The sequence below is a fragment of the Mustela lutreola genome, chromosome 9 (assembly GCF_030435805.1).
Source record: "Mustela lutreola isolate mMusLut2 chromosome 9, mMusLut2.pri, whole genome shotgun sequence".
NCBI lineage: Eukaryota > Metazoa > Chordata > Mammalia > Carnivora > Mustelidae > Mustela > Mustela lutreola.
Genome location: NC_081298.1, coordinates 92,499,268 through 92,522,416, shown reverse-complemented (window position 1 = coordinate 92,522,416; position 23,149 = coordinate 92,499,268). Strand labels below are relative to the sequence as shown.

Genomic DNA, 23,149 nt, shown 5'->3' with positions numbered 1-23,149 from the left:
GGTCCTGGGATCAAGCCCCGCATTGGGCTCTCTGCTCAGCAGGGAGCCTGCTTCCTCCTCTCTCTCTGCCTGCCTCTCTGCCTGCTTGTGATTTCTCTCTGTCAAATAAATAAATAAAAGCTTTAAAAAAAAAAAAAAAAAAAGAACTACAGGGGTAAAAGAAATAATGGAAGTCGTCGGATTCCTGAGGGAAGGCAGTCCTGGAATGAATTAATCATTTGCTCATTCTAGAATACCCGTGTCCAGTAGACCTTGCTACACTGGTGGAAATGCTCTGTGCTATACAACATGATGGCCATGAGTCCTATGTGGCTATTGAGAGTTTGAAAAGTGGCCAGTATAACTGGGGAACTGAATTTTTCATTTTAATTAATTAAAAGTTAAATTTAAATTGACAAAAGAAAAGCAGGCCCTCTCACTGAGAGATAGGGGCACTAGGCTGGGCACCACCCCACTTGACTCTCCCACCCTCTAGTGTCCCCCAAAGGTAATTTTGAAAATAGGTCTTTGGAATCAAGTCAGGAACTCCCACTCCTCTAGCCTCAGCCCCTCAGTTGCCCTCCCCAGGAGTGCAGGTGTCCATAGCTATCCCCCACAGGCCTTTCTCAGCCCTGTGTTCGCCCCACTCCTTCTTACCATAGTAGATTGCCCATGCCTTTCCTTCTGCCCTTGCTGCCCCCTCCCTGTTCCCGCTCTGGCCACAGCAAGCCCTACTTCCCCCAAAAAGGCTTCCCTTACGCCTGTGCCTTCAGGTGAGGCCAGTTTTAGGACCTTGAACAGATTCCTTTGGACTTCTCATTGAGGTGGGGAGGTGGCAGGGCTGGGTCTGAGGAAGGTGTAGCTGCGGGATGGATGTGTGTTAGAGGACCGCATTTCAGACTTCCTTGACCACCACTCCTGTGAGAAATCCATCTTGTGTCCCAACCACCACACACCTACATGCAGATATATAAAACTGAAGCAAAAGTTTTATAAAAATAACATCCTCGCTGTATGTGATGCACTTGGATATTTTCTGTTCTACTTATTTTTTTAAAGAAATTTGCTGGTTGTGACCCACTGAACTGATTTCATAACCTAGTAATGGGTCACAGCCCATGGGGTGAAAAATGCAGTGTGAGCTCATTGCTCAGAACAGCTGAAAACACAGGCCCCGTGGCATCATCTAGACCTCCCCCTCCGGGTTCCTGGCTGAGCTGCCCCACGATGGCACCGGCAATTGTGTGCCCCTGGTGGCAGTCTGCCTGGTGTGGCTCTGCGTCTCCTTTCAGGGGCCAGTTGGTCATACTGTCAAGTGGCCATGGTCACAGATGCTGTCGCGGTGCTGTGACAGGAGGCTGAAGTCTGTAAAGGGCTCCAGAAACCTGAAGGATGCCAGCTCAGTGTCAGTATCCCAGGGCCGTACATTTCATCCTTCTTGCTGAAACTCTGTGTGGAGGTGAAGTTCCCAGGCTGAGTGGGGCCCCTCAAGGCCGCTCACCGGCAAGGCTCTGAATAACAAACAGAAGAAGGGCAAAACACAGAGCTCTGCGTGCAGCATCACAGTAATAGGAACGTCTCTTTGGACTTTAGCCCTGAACTGGAAGTTATTGAAAACAGGATCCGTGGCAATAACTACATCAAAATCTTTGCATCTCAACCCAGTGTTTTAGCTTTCTGAGGGTCTCAGATCTGGTAACGCTTAGCACACTGTTCTTTCTTCTTCTTTTTTTAAAAATTGTGTTTAGCTCACTGTTCTAACAAGAGTCGCTGTCTGATTTCCCAACCACTATGGAAGAAAAGAAACAACCTGGAAGGGTGGGGCTGGCAGGTTGTTTTTAGACACTGATGTGTAGATGACAGGAAAGTGAAGGCCATGGGGGAAGAACAGAGCAACAATAAGGAAACATAATCACATTATTGTCTAGTTCCATAGGGAATGCTCATAATGATGACCACTTCAGTGAGAAAACGATAGCTTTTTGTTTGTTTTTTAAAGATTTTACTTATTAAAGAGCATGAGCACAGGGCAGGGTTGGGAGGGAGAGGGAGAAGCCAACTCCCCGCTGAGCTCAGAGCCCATGGGGCCTGAAGCTGGGCCCTGAGATCATGACCTGAGCCAAAGTCAGACACTTAACTGACTGAGCCATGCAGGCACCCTGGAAAAGGATAGTTTTTTTTTTTTGTTTGTTTTTTAAAGATTTTATTCATTCACTCAACAGAGAGAGAGATAGAGAGAGAGTGAGCACAAGCAGAGGGAGGGGGAGAGATAGGCTCCCTGCTTGAACAGGGAGCCTGATGCAACAGGGGACTCAATCCCAGGACCCTGGGATCATTACTTGAGCCGAAGGCAGATGCATAATTGACTGAGCCATATAGGTGCTGCAAAAAGGATAGTTTTTAAGGCTTTAGGAAATTGTGGGCCAAATTTCAGCAAGATTTCCGTTTAAAGTGATTAAAGTACTATTTGGCAATTTAGTAGGCTTCATCTATTTATTTATTTATTTATTTGATTGAGAAAGCACAAGCAGGGGGAGTGGCAGGCAGGGGAAGAAGCAAGCTTCCCTCTGAGCTCGATCCCAGGATCCTCCACTCAGCTGAAGGCCGACTGAGCCACCCACGTGCCCGAAGCTCCCATTTTTAGAGAAGGTATTTTGTTGGAACCTCAGTGAATCTGGATAAATTTGATGCTGTTGAGCTGATTCTGATTAGGGCTAACCATATTCCTCATGGGTTTGAGGCATGCTGTGATCTCAGGTTCACAAGGCAGGTCCTCCACACCCAGCCTCACAGCCTAAAATCCTTCCATTTCTGTTGGATTCTGTTGTTCGTCAGAGTGAATTTGTGCATAAATACTTTCTCACCTTAAAGCTTGCTGTTAGTGGCTCCCTGATGCCCTAAAGATAGATGTAGAGAGGAGACTCTGAGATGGACACTCCCTGGGGATGGCAGGCCTGGGGGGGGTGATCTATGACCAGAAGGCAGGACAAAGCCACCAGGCTTTGGCCAGGAGTGAGTTTTTAGGGAGTAGCGGGGGGGAGGTGGCGAGGACCAGTTTCCCCCTCTTCACCCTGCATTGGCCAGTCACTGGGGCAGGGCCCGATATCTGTTTCTCTGGTGGCCTGTCCCCTCAAGGCTCTCTTGTCCCCTCAAGATCTCTCCCAGATCTGCTTCTGTGAATCATCCCGGAGGACTGCAGGGGTGTTCCTATCAGTGAGCAAAAAGAGAAGCTAAGTATTTCTGAGACAAAGATGATTTATTCCACGCCTTCCACACCATCTGAGAAAGGGATGTTAAGTGGAAGGCAGTGGGACTGGAGATGTGTTACACCACCAGGAGGATTCTGTCTTAACAATAGATGATTATATAGTATGCATGCATAATACATTACACATCCTTGTGTTGATATTTGCAAATGCTGTTTGATTACAAAACGATGAAACATTTTTTCTAATGGGGGAGAATAATAATAATAAACTAAGATAACAATCTCAAAAGTCTTTGGAAAGATTTCAGAGGTTTGCCGAGCCATTCACTGATATGTCCCCAAGGCCAGAAGTAGAGTAGGGTTTGGTCAAGTGGTGGTTCTAAGAAACTATGTAATAAAATTCTTCATTTTTTTCAGTAGAAGTATAATGTGAGGGGTAGAGAAAAAGCACCCAATTCTTACTAGTTTGGAAATTAGATTCTGATGATGAAGTAAAAATGATTTTTATAGGGAGAAGGGTGGGCAGCAGCAAAAGAAGACGGATGAGCTTAGATTTTTAATGAACCTACTGGTTTTTCACGTGTATGTCATACCTTGTGTGTATCCAGAAGTACCAAAGTCCAGAATTAGCGGTGATTGTAGAGGAAGCCTGTCCAGCACAAAGGTTGCTTGTCTCCTTCCTTATTGACGTCTGTATGAGTAGGGGGATGAACAAGGCAAAAACAGGCCCTCTGTTAGGGAGAGGCACAGAGTGTTAATGTAAGAGAGAAAAATTGCCCTATTTCCATTTGTTTCGAGTTCTGTCTCCTTTGAGAATAGTCCTCAAATGGCGGGAGGTGGGGGTGGGGTGGGGGGACCACAGGAAGTGAAATTAAGTACCCAGTAGTAGAGATGTTAGTGGACCTCCCTCAACCCCAGCCTGGGGCAAGGTCCACCTGTCCTCAAGAAATCGCAGGCAAGTGATTTGTGCCACGAATAGGGATGAGTTCAGGGCAGTGCAGGGTGTGGCCCCTCAGGGGAGGCTCCTGGAGGCGGCAGGCAGAGGCTTCCTTCCCTGGAAACCAGCTCCTGAAACCGTGACTTGGCTCTAAAGCATTTTTAAGCATCTGAAGGCTGCTGTCTTTGTCAGTGTAGTGCTCTCTCTCTCTGGCTATTTGTTCTGGGGGTGGCTGTGCAAGAAATGCACCCCGAACGAGTGCTAGGACTGGCCAGGCTGGCCTGGCAGGTTCAAGGGTGCAGGGCCCGCCCCACAACTGGGGCCCACGACACCATTCCTGAGCGTCAGGGCCCAAACACTAAAGTTCCCTGTGTGTGTCTCGTCTGTGCCTGGCCCTGTGCTGGGCGTTGTCTGGTGGTGTCCTGACACATCATATCCTGGGAGATGGGTGGTGTCAGGCCATCCCCATTTTACAGCTAAATAAACAGGGTGGGACCTTAAGTGTCTTATAAAGGGCAGAGCCTGGACTTGGAACCAAGGTTTCCAAGGCCAAAATTGGGGGGCGGGGGGGAGGATGCCATTTCTATACCCCACCCTGGTCTAGACCAGAAGAGACTCAGCTGAGAAATGTGCCCTTGGGAAGAGATGGAGCCAGAGCTCCAATAACTGACCACCTCAGCCCAGGGGAAGGGCTAGAGAGGCTCTGAGAGTCCTACCGTTCCAGGGCTGGATCCCTGGATCTGCTCATGGGGCCCCCATCCCTCACAGAGCCAGAACCTGCCTGCAGTGTGTCTAGGGGATCCCTCCTGCAGACTGTACCTTGCTAGCTCACTCTTCATGAAAGGTTCTCTCAACCAGTGGTCATTTTGGAGAAGGAAGGCAGTAGTTGAAAAACATGTTTTTAGGTAGTGGTGGCCTTTTCCTCCCCTAAAAACAATTAAAAAAAAAAAAAGATTTTGTTTATTTATTTGAGAGACAGAGAGAAATCACAAGCAGGCAGAGAGGCAGGCCGAGAGAGAGGGGGGAAAGCAGGCTTCTTGTTGAACAGAGTCCCATGTGGGGCCCTGTTGAGCAGAGAGCCCCGTGCGGTGCTTGATCCCAGGACCCTGAGATCATGACCTGAGCCAAAGGCAGAGGCTTAACCCACTGAGCCAACCAGGCACCCCCTAAAAACAATTTTTTAGAAACAGTGTTAGGTTTACAGCAAATTAAGAAGGTGGTACACAGTTTCCTATATACCGCCTGTCCCCCACCAGATCTATTTGTTCCAACTGATGAATCTATGCAATGGCTCTTTTTTCCCAACAGAATTTCCTCTGAACATGCTTAAAATTGAACATAGATACAAAGGGAACTATTCTGTGTGAGGAGGTTGTGGGGAAACCTGTGCATGCCTCCTGTTTCCTGACCCGTTCCTACTATTCCACCCAGATTCTCCAGGACCCAGATATAATTTACGGCTCCTGTTCTGAGGTGGGGAGAAGTAATGCTACTCTATTAACGAGCTCTTCTCCCCAGCTGTGCCTCTAGGGCGTAAGTTCCAAGCACCAGGTTTAAAAAAAATTAGGAATATATATATATGACATAAAATTTACCATTTTAACCATTTTTGAGTGTATGGTTTATTGGCATTAAGTATATTCATATTATTTTGCAACCATCACCACCATCCATCTCCAAACCTTTTTCATCATCCCAAACTGAATCTCTCTACCCACCAAACAGTAACACCTCACCCTCTCTCCCTCCAGATTCTGACAACTATAATTCTACTCTGCCTCTGTAAATTTGCCTATTTTAGGTACATCATAAGTGGCATCAAACAATAATGGTCTTTTTGTGGGTGGCTTATATTACGTAGCATAATGTCTTTAAGGTTTATTCATGTGGTAACGTGTGTCCAAATTTCCTTTCTTTTTAAGGTGAAATAATATTCCGTTGTATATATATCCCACGTTTGTTTATACACTCATCTGCTAATGGACATTTGAGTTGCTTCCACTTAGTGGCTGTTTTGAATAATCCTGTTATGAACCTTGTTATGTGTTCTTGTCTCTGCTTATGATTCTTTGGGGTATATACCCAGAAGTGGAATTGCTGGATCATGGGATTATTCAATGTTTAACCTTATTTATTTGTTTAAGAGGGAGAGAGAGTGGAACTGGGGAGGAGGGGCAGAGGGAGAGGGAGAGTCTTCTTTTTTTAATTTTAGAGATTTTATATATTTGAGAGAAAGAGTGAGCAGGAGTGGTGGGGAGAGGTGGAGGGAGAAGCAGACTTCCCATTGAGCAGGGAGCCTGATGAGGGGCTTGATTCCAGGACCCTGGGATCATGACCTGAGCTGAAGACAGATGCTTAACTGACTGAATCACCCTGGCACCCCATGCAGGGAGAGAGAGTCTTAAGTAGACTCCATGCTGAACAAGGAGCCTGATGCAGGACTCCATCCCATGACCCTGAGATCACAACCTGAGCCAAAACCAAGAGTCAGATGCTCAACTGCTCAACCAACTATGCCACCCAGGCACCTCATATGTTTAACCTTTTGAAGAACTATCAAACCATTTTCCATAAAGGATGCACCTATATTCCTACCAGCAATGGATGAGGGTTCCAATTTTTCCACATCCTTGCCATCAGGGCAGACATTTTTAATCTCTTGTTCATGGCTGTATCTCCTGAGACAGGGACAGTGCCTCACACATAGTAGGTACTCAATAAATATTTGTGGGGTTGAATGAGTGAGAGGCCTTGGTCTCTGGGCAGCTGTGTCCAGGAAACCTCCTACCTGTTAACCACTCAACAGAACCTTCCCCTCCAGTCCCTGCTCTGCTCTAGGAGAATCACCCTTTTGATCGGGTAGGTTACCTGGAAGTGCCCACTGATGTCAAAGAGGAAATGGTGGCACTGTGGAGATCTGAGACTCTTAACATGTGTGGGAGGCTTTCAGACTGTGGGTCTTGACTCATTTCTGGCTCCGGAAACCCCATTTTTAAGGGTTAAAACCAGGAATTTTAAAAAATGAAATACAAAAAAATACCACGGATACCCCATGGAAGAAAGAGCAAATATCATTTTGTGAAACTTTTGTTTTTAGTGTGATATTTATGGATGTTTATAATGGATCACAAAGAATTTGAAAAACACTGTTGGATAGGGTATACAGCCTCTGCTTAAAGAATTCCCTATGCCGGGGAGGTTTACTGCCTTACAAGGGAGCACATGCTGCTTGGGGGTCTGATGGAATATTGGAATGTTTTTCCTTTATTGAGCAGAAACCATTCCACTGAAAGATCTTTCCTTTGAGGTCCTTCTGTGTTCTAGGACGTGTAGTAGGCACATGAGTTGAAGAAGAGAAGGTGCACTCAGGAGTTAATGGAGAAGAGAGGTAGGAGAACAATAAGGGGACAGAATAATGTGGGAAGGGAGGGGAGAGGAGAGGTGGGAATGCTGCCTGGAGGAGTCCAAGAAGGAGCCAAAATGAGCCTTAAGGTTGAATAGGGATTTGCTACTCTCTACCAAGACAAAAACTTACAGGAAAGTATGAAGATGAGGAAGGGCAAATTGTGTTTAAAAAAAAAAATGGCGAGTAATCTGGTCTGGCTGGAGTCCAGGGTTGTTTTTTTGTTTTTTGTTTTTTGTTTTTTTGGTAAGAGTTTATTTATTTGTGAGAGAGAGAGCGTGCACAAGCAGGGGGAATGGCAGGCAGAGGGAGAAGCCGGCTCCATGCTGAGCAAGGAGCCCAATGTGGGACTCAATCCCAGGACCCCGTGCTCATGACCAGAACCGAAGGCAGACCCTTAACTGACTGAGCCACCTAGGCGTCCTGAGTCCAAGGTTCCTAAGGAGGTCAGGGGTAGGGATGGCCAACTTGAGCTTGGCCAAGCTCAGATGTGAAAAGGTCTTTGTGTCAAGAGCTTAGATTTTCATCCTACAGGCAAAGGGGTGTCTTTTCAATATTTAGAAAACAAATGCTTGTCAGGATGTATACTGGGCTCTGGGGAATTCGGGTCAATGAAACCTGAGAAACCATCACCCCTGTGTAGGGAGCTGGTATGAAGTAAAGAAACATAGAAACAGATGGTTATTGAAAGTGAGGTGAACAGTGTGATGGGAAATAACAGGGTCCTATGGAAAAGGGTGACAGGGGTACTTGGTTTAGACTAGGGGGAGAAGGCTTCTGTGAGGAAGTAATGGTTCAGTTGCAGCCTGCAGGTGAAAAGCCTTCTCAAAAGAGGAGGCAGCATGGGCAAAGACCACGAGGTGCAGAAGGCCCAGAGCAAGAGGCAGTGGGAGAAGGGGTGGGAATGGCTGAGCCAGCCCAGGGAGGGCCCAGGGACCAGATGCGGCAGGCCTAGAGGAAGGATTTGGGATTTTATCCCAAGAGCAGTGAGAAGCCATTGGAGTTTAACCAGGTGTGTGTGTGTGTGTGGGTAGGTGTGTAGGTGTGTGGGGAGAGGAGAGGGGGAAAGATTGAGAGAGATTATTTATTTATTTTTACATGAAAGGAAAAGTACATCCAGGGCGAAGATCAAGAGTCAGGAGGTTCAGAGGAATAGAATATTTTTTATTTATTTGACAGAGAAAAAGAAAGAGAGAGTGTGCATGCGTGAGCAGCGAGAGGGGCCGTGGAGGGAGACACAGACACCCCGCTGAGCAGGGAGCCCGACACAGGGCTTGGTGCAAGAACCCTGAGATCGGGACCTGAACTGAAGACAGACGCTTAACTGACCGAGCCACCCAGGTGCCTGGCATCATGTTTCTCATGTTTTCTCACTGAGGGTCCAGCTAACATAAGCCAAGAAAAGGTCATTTATTGGAAGACTTCTAGCTGGTAGCCTTGAAGAAAGGGTCAGCTCTGAAGCTTCAGGAAGACCAGAAAACTTGGACCTGGGTTTTCAAGAAAAAGAAGGCTGCCATTAGGTAGAAGCCATGCCAACCTCTTTGTGTGATCGAGACAGAGTCTCACTGGCTGGTCTGGATCCTGTCCAGACAGTCCCACTGGGGATTGAGGGAGATGGAGTTCTCTCTCAGAAAAGTGAGGTGCTGTATCCAGAAGAATGGGGAGGGGGGAGATTGCTAGACAGGCAGAACTGTTGACCATCACACAGGAGACTCCCCTCTCCCCCATCCTGGTGCTCCTGTAGGCCTGCCAGGTGAACCCTCAAGTGCAAAACGATGTAACTACTGCTCACCTCCCCTGTTTTCTTTTAATTCCTCCATCAGTTTTCCATTTCAACACACTCTGCCCAGCTGGGGCCCACTCTGCCTTGAGCAGGAGTGTGGCATCTTTACTCAAAGGGCTCCCCTGCTCCAGGGCCTCCAGCCTCCTCCCTCACCCTCTCCAAGGGTCCCAGACCCAAATCCTTACCTGCTCTTTACAAAGTTCTGTACACCCCACAGAAAAGAACCTCAGGCCAGTTTTAAATTTTTCGTTAGCTTTTTCCTACTTATACTTTTTCAATACTGACTCTTCTTTTTACTTTACCCTTGGCCCAGTCCTGCAGGAAATGTGTTCTTAGGAAGGCTGCTGGGAGACCTTGGGTTTCCAGTAGAATGAGAAGGCTCAACTGAGACTAATGGAAAACCCGAGTACTGACAGTTGCTGAGCGTCCTTCAGTACGGAGCCCTCCATAGGGCTGGAGGAGGGACCAACTCCCCACTTTGCCAGTCCTTTCTAAATTCCTCCTCTCCCCTTTTTCCGTGCCCCATATTCTACTGCAACAATGTCATCCACTTGAGGTGTCTAAAAGGCCTCTAAGCCTGAGGGTGGCACTTGGGAGGTGGAAGATTTTGTGATGACCACCTCAGGCCCAAAAGGGAGAGAGGCCCACCTTCTCAGTGCTGCCCAGTCAGAATATTTGCCTCCTAGAAGATTCCTAGCTCCAGTGCCCTCATACCCTGCCAAGGCTTGTCCATTCTAGGAACTTATTGCCTGCTGTGAGCCTGCCCCATCCTTCTGCCCCTATTAAAGCTTCTCTATCTCTTGTCTTATCAGCCTGCTGTATGTTAGATCAGTTATTCCCACAGAGGTGGTAAATTCAAAATCCCAGAAAACTTGTATTTTATAGGGGAGATTTAAAAGGACAGAGTGTCAGTTTCAAAGGGTAGCTCTAAGGATTAGCTCCTTACTGTGGGGGCCCCGTGGATAGTATAGTTTTAGTGCTAGAGGGAGGGAGGGAAGAAAGGGTAGACAGATGAATGAGCTAATGAGGATGGAAGGAACCAATGGGGAGAGATTCATAGTCACAGTCACCTTCTCAGAAGTCTGTCTGTCACAGAAACGAACGGCCACCTAGGTGTCTGCCGACATGGGCCTGGCTTGGGGGGCAGCCTGAGCATCACTTGAAAGTACGGAAAAGGATTTTGTGAAAGAAAACTGTCAGAAGCAGTGAAATGTGGCATCCACACAGGGGAATTTTTTCCTTTTCCTTTTTTTGAGATATAATAATCCAGAAATCACAAAATTTAGCCTTTAAAGTGTATAATTGAATAGTTTTTAGTGCATTTGCAAGGTTGTGTAACCATTGTCACTAATTGAAGAACATTTTCATTGCCCTAACAAGAAACCTTGGACCCATGAACAGTTGATCCCCGTCCCCCAGCATCCAGCAACCACTAGTGGACTGTACTCTCTGTCTCTGTGGACCTGCTTATTCTGAACGTTTCATAGGAATGAAATCCTGTAATAAATGCCCTTTGCGTCTGGTGTCTTTCACTTAACATAATGTTATCTACATTGTAGCTTGTGTCTATGCTCCATTCCTGTTTCCTGCTGAGTAATATTCCATTGTGTGGATATGCCACATTTTGTTTATCCTGCTGGATGTGTGAAGGGGTTCTAGTTTTTGGCTATTATAAATAATATTTCTATGGATATTCATGTACAGGCTATTATAAATAATATTTCTATGGATATTCATGTACAAATGTTATTGTGGGCATATGTTCTCAGGTTTTTTTTGTTTTGTTTCATTTTTAGTTTCCTTGAGTGTATCCTAGGAGTGGAATTGTTGGGTCATATGGTAATTCTGTTTAAGTTTTTGAGGAACTGCCATGGTTGGGAATTTTTGATGTCTTTTTTCCCTGATTATAAACAAAAGTTCATTGTAGAAAATTTACAATATATACAAATTTTGTGAAAGAAAACTGTGAGAAGAAGTAAGATTCTCTATATGACCCATTAAGAACTACCTTTAACATATCAGTGTATTTCTTGTCTTGTTTATGTACATCACTTAAAAATTGTATTGAGTTTAAAAAATATATAGTTTGTATCTTAATTCTTTCACTTTACCTTCTATTGTAAGCATTTGCCATGTCAACAAATATTATAATATTATTTCTGACCACATTCTGTCATCATCTGATGCATTATAACTTACTTAATTAACCGGCTATTCTTGGACATGTAGATAATTTCTACATTTTTGTGATTATCACAGGTGGTTCAGTATCTTTGTATGTAAATGTCCATCTACCTCTCTGATAAGTTTTTTTAATATGCTGGGGATTCGTTTTTTGTTTTGTTTTGTTTTAGTCTGCTAGGTGTTTTTGTTGTTTTTAAATATATATTTTTAGGTAAGATCTATGCCCAACATGAGGCTTGAACTTATGACCCCAAGATCAAGGTGCCTGGGTGGCTCTGTAGGTTCAACGTCCGACTCTTGGTTCCAGCTCAGGTCATGGTCTCTGAGTGTTGGGATCAGCCTCACATCAGTCTCTGTGCTCGAGCTGGGAGTTCCTTGAGATTCTCTCCTTCTCCCTCTGCCCCTCCTCTGCTCGCATTCTCTCCTTAAATGAATAAATGTTTTTAAAAAATGAGTTGCATGTTCTACTGATTGAGCCAGACAGGAGCTCCATATATCTCTGAAAAGTTTGAGATAAAATCTTAGAAATGAGATTTTTGGGTAAAAGAATGTGAACATCTAAAAAATAAACCTTTTGGGATGCCTGGGTGGTTCAGTTGGTTAAGCGGCTGCGTTCAGCTCAGGTTGTGATCCCAGCGTCCTGGGATTGAGTCCTACATCGGGCTCCTTGCTCGGCAGGGAGCCTGCTTCTCCCTCTGCCTCTGCCTGCCACTCTGCCTGCCTGTGCTCGCTCTCTCTCCCTCTCTCTCTCTTTGACGGATAAATAAATAAAATCTTAAAAAAATAATAAACCTTTTGCTTTGAAATAATTTTAGATTTATAAAAAGTTGTGAAGATAGTGCAGAGAGTTCCCATGTAGCCTTCACACAGCTCCCTCTAACATGAATATCTTACCTAACCAGAGTATATTCATCAAAATTAATAAATTAACTTTGGTACATTACTATTAACTAAGCCCCAGACTATATTTGGCTTTTATTAGTGCTCTTACTAATGTCCTTTATCCATTCCAGGATTCAGTCCAAGACAGCATGTTGTATTTAAGTGTGTGAATATTTTTAAATCTTTGGGGTTGTGTGTGTGTGTGTGTGTGTGTGTGTGTGTGTATGTGTTTAGGAAAGTTGTGTCAATTTATATTCCCGTCAATAGTATAGGGGAGGGCACCTGGGTGGCTCAGTTGGTTGGGTGATTGCCTTTGGCTCAGGTCATGATCCCAGAGTCCCAGGAGTAAGTCCTACATTGGGCTCCCAGCTCCATGGGGAGTCTCTTTCTCCCTCTGACCATCTCCCTTCTCATGCTCTCTATCACTCTTTCAAATAAAATAAAATCTTTTAAAGAAATAGTATAGGGGAAAGACTTTGTCAACCTAATAGGTATTATAGCAACAGCAATAACATCAGTTTATTGGACATTTATTTTTCCTTTTTTTAAAGTATATGGATATGTTATTAGAGAATATATGCAGGAGAGTTTTGTGGTTTTATTTTTTTTTTAATTTTATTTATTTGACAGACAGAGATCACAAGTAGGCAGAGAGGCAGGCAGAGACGATGCAGGGCTCTGTCCCAGGACCCTGGCTGGGATCATGACCTGAGCTGAAGGCAGAGGCTTTAACCCACTAAGCCATCCAGGCGCCCCTATGCAGGAGAGTTTTAAAACCACTTTGTAAATGAGGACCTTTAAGTGTATGATGCCAGTTATAGAAATAAACATACAGTTTTGGAAACAATGTTTGTCAGTCTTTTAAAATATTATTCTTTCTAGATTTTTTTTCTCTTTTTAATTAAAAAAATTTAAAAATGTGAATTCTGGTATAGTTAACATACAGTGTAATATTAGTTTCGGGGGTGCAGTACGGTGATTCCACAATTCTGCACATCCCCCGGTGCCTGTCACAAGTGCGCTCTCTGCCCCTGTCACCTAGTTCACCCATCCCCCACCCGTCTTTCCTCAGTTTGTTCTCCAGCTGTTGGTTTGTCTCTTTTTTCATTTGTTTTCTTTCTTAAATTCCGAATGAGTGACATCATATGATATTTGTCTTTCTCTGACTGACTCCATGTAGCGTGATATTCTCCAGCGCCATCCATGTTGCTGCATGCGGCAAGATCTCGTTCTTTGGGGCGGCTCAGTAGGGTTCCGTTGCATACGCGGCCCCTGCCATATATCCATTTCTCCATCCGCGGATGCCCGAGCTGCTTCCATACTTTGGCCATTGCAGAGATGCTGCTTATAAACGTAGGGGTTTGTAGGCACATATCCATGTATCCTTTTGAATTAGTGTTTCTGTATTTTTGAGGTAAATACCCAAGCAGGCTGACTGCGGGATCACAGGGTACTTTTATGTTTAGCTTCTTAAGGAACATCCATACTATTTTCTACAGTTGTACTGATTTGCATTCCCACTGACAGTGCACGAGGGCTCCTTTTTCCCCACATCCTGACCAGCAGTTGTTATTAAGAAATTTTTTATTTTAGCCATTCTGAGGTAATATCTCATTGTAGATTTGAGGTGCATTCCCCCAGTGATGCGTGATGGTGAGCGTCTTTTCGTGCGTCTGTTGGCTGTCTGTTTGTTTTCTTTGGAGAAACGTCTGTTCGTGTCTCCTGACCATTTTTTAAGTTAGTGAGCATTTCTGAATGGCAAGTGGCTTTACAGACTTTTTTCATCTGTTTGGTAATTACTTGTACTTGTTTTTTATTTCCCAATCATCGGTAGGGGCTTTTGTCAACATCTAAGCCTTTAGCTTCCATTCAAGCTGACATAGAGCCAATGTCAGATGAACATCCAGAAAGCCATCACGGGATCCTGCAGAGTCACCGAGGCAGTGTCACCCAGGAAGGGAGGCCTGCCAGATGTTTCCTGACGGCCTTGTTTTTCCTGCAGGGGCCTGCCCAGGGCTGTGGAACCTGGGTGCTCTCTGAGGGAGCAAGCTCTGCTGGTGACCCAAGGCCAGCTGTGTCCAGAGTGGTCCAGGGCAGGCAGTGACACGTCCTAAACAGCACTGTCCAGGAGTCCGCAGAATGGCGGTTTCATCCTGGTTCTCTTGCTACCTGTGCGAACTTAAGCAGATCTGGCCCATTTTCTGGGCTCTCTTTTTCTCATCTGGTTAGTGGTCAGGATCTCAGGGACTAAACAGACTATTGCAAAGCACTTTGAAAAGCACTGGACAGGTGGGTACAGTACAGTCCTAGGAGATGCTGTCCTGAAGCGTACTGAGGAGTGCCTTATGTGGATAGTGCAAGCCTCAATCCACCATCCCAAGGGGGCAAAAAAAGCTCCTGAGATCAATTCAGTTCCAACCCTGGACTCACATCTTACCTGATGGGGAGGAAATTTATTGCTGTCATTATAGGCCCCCTCTTAATAAGAGTCACCCCAGAAACCAGGAGGCTTTTGGTGCTTCCCAGAAAAGGGGCACTTCTGTAGGCTGTGCTCTCTCTCATGGGCCCTGGTACCCTGTGAAGCTCAGACTCTGCTTGCTTGCTCAGGCCTTGCTTGAGGCCTTCGTCCCTAGGGCCATGCCTCCCCACCGCTGAGGCCCACTGCTCTCTGAAGGTGCAGAGCACTAGTCTGGCTTCTCTTCCCACTTCCCAAGATCCCTCTTCCTCTCCCCTTTCACTTTTTCCCTCCCAGCGTGGCCTTTAGAACACTCCTCTGAGTCTGCAAGTAGCTCAGGCTCAGGAAAACAGATGCAAAGGGGAAAAGGGCCCAGGGGTGGCTTCTGTCTAGTCCTGAGACTCCAAGAGGACAGATCCCAGGCCTTCTTGGAATGAGAAGGCAAAGGAAAACCACAACCATCTAAACACAAATTAATATCTGAGAAAATAATCTGGCCACACCAAGAAGAAATTGGAAAATATGTCCTCTTGCCCAAATACTGTCACAAACTTGTGTGTCCTCCGGCATGTCATGCATTGTCTCCGAGGCTGTTTTCTCCACCGTGCAGTGAGGGGCTGGTTTCATACCCTCTAGAGCAACCCTGGACCCTCACCGTCCTACAGTCAGTACTTCCTGAGAAAGGCTGAGCTTTTCTTTTATTTTGACCTTGTTGGTCTTTTGTAGTCACTATCACGTGACCTGAACATGACCCCTGTAGCAGCATTGCCAACAGATTTTTCCTGAGGCCTGTGGTTGGTCTGATCTATGATCATTTCTTTTGTTGCTCTGTGTAATCATCATGGTAAATGGGAGCTAGCTCTGGGCTTGGCCTCAGCGCTTTCTCTGCATTATCTCATTTAATCCATGTAACTGTTTGTTGGGTTGATCCTACTGTTGTCATTGTATGAAAGAGGAAACAGAGGCCAAGTAGCTTTCCCACAGCAAGATGGTAGGTATGGGACAGAGCTGGCTTGATTCTGAAGCTGAGTTTTCTAGCCCACTGGGTTGTGTCTCCTCAGGGAGGCAGAGGGAACTGGAAGACAAATGTTCTGGGAAGATTGTGTGATCTTCCTCAGAACCAGTCTAGGAAACCTTCCCTGAAGCAACTCCCAGGTACTCATGTCTCCCCAGGGCCTGCAGAGACGGATACAGTGTTGGGGGGAGCATGGGAGCCCCCTCTCTAGAGTTCTCTGGGGGTGGGTTGCTACCTGGCCGTAAGCTCCGGGACCCTGGCTGCATGCTGACCCTGCAGAGGGCTGTCCTCCTTCCTGCCTTCCTTTTTTTTTTTTTTTTCCTTTTAAAGATTTTATTTATTCATTCATGAGAGACAGAGGGGTTGGGGGAGAGGCAGAGGGAGAAGCAGACTCCGCACTGAGCAGGGAGCCCAATGTGGGGCTCAATCCCAGGACCCTGACCCTAGGATCATGACCTGAGCTGAAGGCAGATGCTTAACTGACTGAGCCACCCAGGTGCCCCTGTGCTCCCCTCTCCAGTGGCTGAGGACAGGCGCCTGGCTAGTTGTGTTCATGCAAAGGCGGTCTGAGAGTGCGCCAGTGTGCTTCCCTCTTGGGCTGGGGTGGGAGCGATGATGTCGGGTTTACATCCATTCACTGGGCAGATACTCGCTGCTGTCATCACCACCCAAGGGCAGGGATGCACATGCAGGCTCATTACGTAGAGGCAGGTCCAAGGCAGCCTGGAATGGGGTAGCTCACACTGACACAAGCAAGTCTCCCCCTCAGTGGTTCTGGCCCATCAGTCCCTTCACTATCCCCTCAGAGTTACTCCTACTTCTCTCCTTTTCACCCCATGGACTAAACATTGGCTATGGAAAAAGAGAAAACCGCAACATCTTGTTACCTTCCTAAGATGCATTTTATCCAACTTCCCTGATGAACTTGTTGGGAAGTGGTATCTTAAGCCAGGTTTGGGGGTTATAGCTCTCAAAAATCATGTTGGACAGGGCTCCTTGGTGCCTTAGTTGGTTAAGTCTCTGATTCTTGCTTTCAGCTAAGGTCATGATCTCATGGCTGTGAGATCAAGCCCCGCATCCGGCTCCATACCCAACGTGGAGTCTGCTTCTCTCTCTCTCTCAGCCTCTCCCCCTGCTCATGCTCTTTCTCTCTTTCAAATAAATAAGTAAATCTTTTTTTTCTGTAAAAATTTTATTTATTTGTTTGAGAGAGAGAGATCACAAGCAGGCAGAGGCAGGCAGGGGGGCGGGAAGCAGGCTTCCCGCTGAGCAGAGAGCCTGACGTGGGGCTCGATCCCAGGACCCTGAGATCATGACCTGAGCCGAAGGCAGAGGCTTAACCCACTGAGCCACCCAGGTGCCCCTAAATAAGTAAATCTTTTAAAAAAAATCACATTGGACCATTTCTTATCATTTGTACATATTAAGCCCTTCCTAGGTTGTGCTGGGCCAGGCACTATGAATATAGTGGCAATCCAAGACAGAAGATCTAAAGCCCATCTTCCATTTAACAGGTGGAAACAGGACATCCCAGAGATGCAAAGGAGCTCATTTAAGGTCACACAGCTACTTAGAGCAGTTGTGGGCTTGGAACGTGAGGTTCCTGACTTTCAGCCCTGTGCTCTTTCAACAGCATCTTACACAACTTACAGTACAGTTGGTTGCAGGAGCAGGAACACTGGCTCTGGAACAATTCTAGAACTCAGAGGGGAGCAGAGTTCCCCTTGCTGGTGATTTCCCACCCACAGTGGGCTTGCTGCCAGTATCTTTATGTTTTTTACTTATAGATGCTTGTCTGGGAGTTGTAATTTTCTTTTGAGACACTGGGAAATCCCATAATTTAAAAAATGATTTGGTGAAATTAAATTCCTACATTTTTGCCCAGTTTATGCTTCTTCAGAGTGAGTGAGTGTGTGTGTGTGTGTGTGTGTGTGTGTGTGTGTGGTTATGGGGGCATTCTAGCAGTTCCTGTCCTCAGGCAATTTCACATAGGTTGATCTGGGTTAGGGCGCTCCATATGTGCTTTGCACAGGGCACAGTGACAAAGAGGAAAGTGGCAATGAAGTGTGGGGAAGACCTAACTCAGGCCCAAATGGAAAAAAGTCATGCCATCTTAATGATTGGGACACTCTGAACGGGGAGGGAGAGAAGGTCTGCATGGCTTCCCCTGGTGGGGTGAGGTGAGGTCTCAGGGCAAGAAGAAAGAGGCTGATGAGGGGTTTTCTTAACCCAGAAGTATCCAGTTTTGAAGGCTCCTGACTCATTGTCAGTATTAGTCATTCATTCACTCAGGTAATTCTGGAAAACATTCAACAAATCCCCTCTGGGCAAAGGCTCTGTGTCAGGTCCCAGGAAGGATGTGTTCTGTATCCAGGGAAATGTCTAGGCTGGTCTCTGTGGTCCAGGAGAGAATCAGTCTCCTGCAGGTCCTGTGGCCTGTGGGCTGGGGTTCTGAGGGCTCCCAACTCAATCTCATTGGCTTTGGAGCTGATTCCTGGCTCCCAGGGTTGGGATGGGGTTGAAGACTGCACATCCATCTGCTGCCTCACCAAGCCCAGCCTGAAGGGAGCGACTGTGGCGCTGGGCCTGGCTTCTCAGGGAAAGTACTACAGCAGCAAGCCAGGGGGCCAAGCAGCCAGGGTTGGAGGGTCATGGGTTTCCATCCCTCCCTGACTTACAGTGGACTTTTTGTTAGAGAATATGAAAGTCAGGCCTACTACCTGGAAATGAATCCAGATTTGGATCTCATGAGAGATCAGTATAGAGTCTCAAGACAGAAGGCTGGGGAATGTGGTGCAGGGATGCAGGCCTGAGTGGCCAGTCCTGGGTCAGAGCCTCCCTGGGCCACACAGTGGGGAGAGACAGGGTTGGGTGGGGCAGGACTGCGCTTGGGTCACATTTCTAACTCCTGGTGGTTTTTGTTTTTTTTTTGAGCTATGAGTCGGACAGATTTTATCTTGCTTCTTTTGACCCTCCATGAGGCAACAGCTGGGGGCCAGGGGAGAGACAGAGAGCAGCAAGCATGCTGGTTCTTCTTTTGGTCCATTTAGCAATTTCCTGTAATTTTTGAGCAAGAACAGGTATAACCCTTTACACCCTGAGGTGTGCAGTCTCCAACACATATGCCTGTGGCCCTGAGGCTATCTGGAAATTGACCCTGGCTCAGTGCAGTCAAAAACAAATGCATTGGGGCGCCTGGGTGGCTCAGTGGGTTAAAGCCTCTCTTCTGTTCAGGTCATGATCCTAGGGTCCTGGGATCAAGCCCTCCATCGGGCTCTCTGCTTAGCAGGGAGCCTCCTTCCCTTCCTCTCTCTCTGCCTGCCTCTCTGCCTGCTTGTGGTCTCTGTCTGTCAAAAAAATAAATAAAATCTTTTTTTTTTTTTTTAAAGATTTTATTTATTTCTTTGACAGAGACAGATCACAAGTAGGCAGAGAGAGAGGGGAAAGCAGGCTCCCTGCTGAGCAGAGAGCCCGATGCGGGGCTTGATCCCAGGACCCCGAGATCATGACCTGAGCCGAAGGCAGAGGCTTTAACCCACTGAGCCAACCAGGCGCCCCAATAAATAAAATCTTAAAAACAAAAACAAAAACACCCCCCCCCCCCCAAATTCATTGACCACAGGGAAAGGTCAGGCACACACTACATACAGATGCAACCTTGGCCAGGAGCTTGCATTCATCTGGCTGTTCATTCGGCAGAGAGTTTTGGGGCACTTATTTTGTGCAATGCACAGTGAAAGTAAAGGCCCACATCTTGGGACGCCTGGGTGGCTCAGTTGGTTAAGCAGCTGCCTTCGGCTCGGGTCATGATCCCAGCGTCCTGGGATCGAGTCCCGCATCGGGCTCCTTGCTCAGCGGGGAGCCTGCTTCTCCCTCTGCCTACCATTCTGTCCGCCTGTACTCGCTCTCTCTCCCTCTCTCTCTCTGACAAATAAATAAATAAAATCTTTAAAAAAAAAAAAAAAAAAAAAAAAGGCCCACATCTTACCCATGAAGACATGGGACCACAGGGAGAAAACCACGACCTGGCTTCTGTTTCTAAGTGAGGGAAGCTGGTGGCAGTTTCTTGGCAAATTCAAATGTGTCTGCTGCAAACAGATCCTTTTTCCTCAAGTAATTCTGGGTGCTTTCCAAACTTACCAATTCCCTCAAGAATAGGGGAGGAGGCCAGGAAGCTCTCCAGGGAGAGGAACAGAATGGTCAAAGGCCCTCTGTTAAAGGGAGCGAGACCCCTTTAAAAACCTGAGGGAAGGCAGTGTGACAAGGAAGGAAAGGTGAATTTGCAGGGCAGGTTGGGCTCTTGGTGGGTAAATGGGGACTCTCTGAGCGTCACTCACGATCCCACTTCTCCTCTTCTCCTCACCTAGGACACCCTTTTCCTTCCCCAGATCTCAGTTCAGGCATCCTAGCTTCCAAGGAAAACTGCCACCACAGCTACTCTGAGAAGCCAGTGGTCCAGTTCCATTACCCGGCATCTTGATTCTTAACCTGTATCTCCCATTATATTTCTCAAATTGATCTTTCTGAATGACTTGTCATTCTTTTTATTTTTATTTTTTTTAAGTAGTTGGGGCTTGAACTCACCACCCTGAGATCAGGACCTGAGCTGAGATTAAGAGTCGAACACTTAACCGACTGAGCCACCCAGGTGCCCCAAGGCCTGTAATTCTAGACTGGGAAGGCTTCCATTGCTTCCCATTGCCTTCTTTACTATCAGAATCACTGTTTCTTAAGCTTTCTCCAAGGGCCAGTTAAAACCCCTCTCCATCTGGTCTTGCCTTCCTTCATGGTCTTCTCTTGAGCCCCAAGGGCTAGCTAAAGTGAATCACTTGTAGTGGCCTGCATTCTCGTGCCTCAGGGCCTTTGAACCATCTTCCTGGAGCACTCTCCCACGTTCCTCACCTAGCCAACTCCATCCCATTCTTCAAAGCTCAGATCAAGGGCTACCGCCTCCAGGAGCCTTTATAAAGGCACCCCCCTTCTGCTCTTCCCCAGCACCCTCCACAGAACTATGTCTGTCAGGGGGCTGGTTGCCCTAGTTCTGCTTCCCCTATAGAGCTTTCTGAGAGCCGAGTTCATTTCTGCTTCCTCAGTACCTAGCGTAGAATGTAGCACATAGTTAGCAATAAGTAAAGATCAGTACTGAAGGAATGCATCAGTGAACAAACAAATGAATTCTGCTTTGAGGTGCGGTGCTCACTAGGGAGATAATATTTGAGGTTGAGTCCAAAAGAATGACTAAGAATTTGTGAAGCAGGAATTTTAATTTCTGGGACAAGGAATGGCAGGTGTGAAGCATGGAGGTTTGGAAGAATGGGATGAGTTAAGGAAGCTATGGCTAGTTCTGTAGCTGAAGCAGAAGGTGAGTGTGTGGGATATGCCAGAGATGGATCTGGAGGGACAGTGACTGTCGGGATCTGCGAAGCCTGACTCCACCCAGTATAGGACAGAGCAGGACATAGAGAGTGCTTTTGATGCCACTAGGAACATGGGCCGGAACGGGCAGTGGCAGGCCATGGGGGACTGGAAGAAGGCAATGGGGGGTGTGAGCCAAAGCAGATCAGGGGACAAAGAGCAGGGACAGACTTGAGTGGGGTTTAGATGACTGTGATCTACAGCCATAGGAGGTGTGAGGCTTGTGGGATGGTGACATTGTGGTTTCTGGCATGGGTTCCTGCGTGGCTGGCGAAGCCACTCACCAAGATGTCAGCCCAGAGAGGAGCCGATTTGAGAGCAAGAATATGAGTTTGGATTTGCTTATAAGACGTGAAAATTGTAGGGCGCCTGGTTGGCTCAGTGGGTTAAGCCTCTGCCTTTGGCTCAGGTCATGATCTCAGGGTCCTGGGATCGAGTTCCCATCAGGCTTTCTGCTTGGCAGGGAGCCTGCTTCCTCCTCTCTCTCTCTCTGCCTGCCTCTCTGCCTACTTGTGATCTCTCTCTGTCAAATAAATAAATAAAATCTTAAAAAAAAAAAAAAAAGACCTGAAAACTGTACATTGGAAGGAGCCATCAGGTTTGGAGAGCTTTTTGAGGTCCCTGTTCAAGGCAGATCTGTGGGGATGGGTTCAGATCCAGCTGTGCCCAGAAGATACTAGCTCCCAAGAGCTGATGTTAAATATTCAGGGATTTGCAAGAATGTAGTTAAACCTGCCTATTATTGAAACATTTAAGTTCATAAAATTACAATTAAGTAAATTGTATTAAAAACAAAGGTATTCAACTCATCACTTCTAAGAATTTCAGAATATTATTGTTTATGGCTTTAATTATTTACATCTGTTAGGTCTCTGGAAATACTATATGACATTGTGTTACTCTGCTATTCTTCCTAATGCCTTTAGTGGCATCACATTGGTAGCCTGAAATTGGCCATGGTGGGAATAATTGTACCATGGAAATTGATAAACACTACACATCGGGGCCTGATATATTGCTTTGTTGACTGCCTAGACTTAGGAAAATTATGGAGAAAATGTTAATAATGTACTTTGAACTCATATATATATTGTGCCTATAGCTATTATGTTGTGAATGGCCCAAAGAAATTGACCAGAAGTTCTTCCAATATTCAAAAAGTATTACCTGATTCAGTAAAGAAGTTGCTTATTGACAAAGGAGTGAAGTTGCATCATGTATCTTCATTGTTTCACTCTTTTTTTATTAGTCAACACAAGCAAAAATATCAACCAATATTCATGTAAGAACTACACTCATTTGTCAGTTATAATTACAGGTTAGTTATGGATTTAGCAGGTTGGTAAAAATCAATGAAGGTTTTCTGTAAGACTCAATTTGCTATATGCAATTTACAGTATAGACTATTGAATATTTTATTACTACTTATAAATTGCTAAACATCTTTAAATGTCAGTTAAGTTTGTAATGAACTCATATATGAGTTTTTTCTTTTTTTCTCCAGAGGGCCTGTTATTATGTATTTACCAGCACACCACTGGACAGATTGCCTTAGGCTAAGGAGTGACCAGAGACCAGATTGGACTCCTTGGAAAGATTCCCAGAAGAGGGAGGGAATCATGGATGGAAAGAAGCTTCCATCCATGTAGAGACTGGGGGCAGGTAAGTGAGGCTCAGGTGGAGGGACTGGGCTGGAGGGAGAGTTCTGAGAAAGGGTGTAGGAGTGAAGGGAGCCTGGGGTGGGAAGCAACTGGGCCCTACTCTTTCCTCTGCCAAGGAGGGTGCAAACTATGTCCTGAGAGTGAGAGGCAGATGGATGAGGAGGTGAGGTGGGGTGAAGGTTTGGCCCAAGTAGGCAGTGAGGAACACCAAGGGGGCTCTGGGAGGA

At 46.3% G+C, this 23,149-nt stretch overlaps 1 protein-coding gene across 49 annotated transcripts in view; it reads left to right on the top strand.

Annotated features, from left to right (window-relative positions):
• ASPRV1 (aspartic peptidase retroviral like 1) overlaps positions 1-23,149 on the top strand; it is a 115,972-nt gene that overhangs the window by 80,938 nt on the left and 11,885 nt on the right. For 48 of the 49 annotated variants that reach the window (XM_059187947.1, XM_059187942.1, XM_059187941.1 and 45 more), the window contains one exon: positions 22,766-22,923. The gene's annotated coding sequence lies outside the window, so the exon portion shown is untranslated. Of the gene's footprint in view, positions 1-8,706; positions 8,869-22,765; positions 22,924-23,149 lie in introns of all 49 variants that reach the window. The other variant, XM_059187940.1, reaches the window with a different exon arrangement.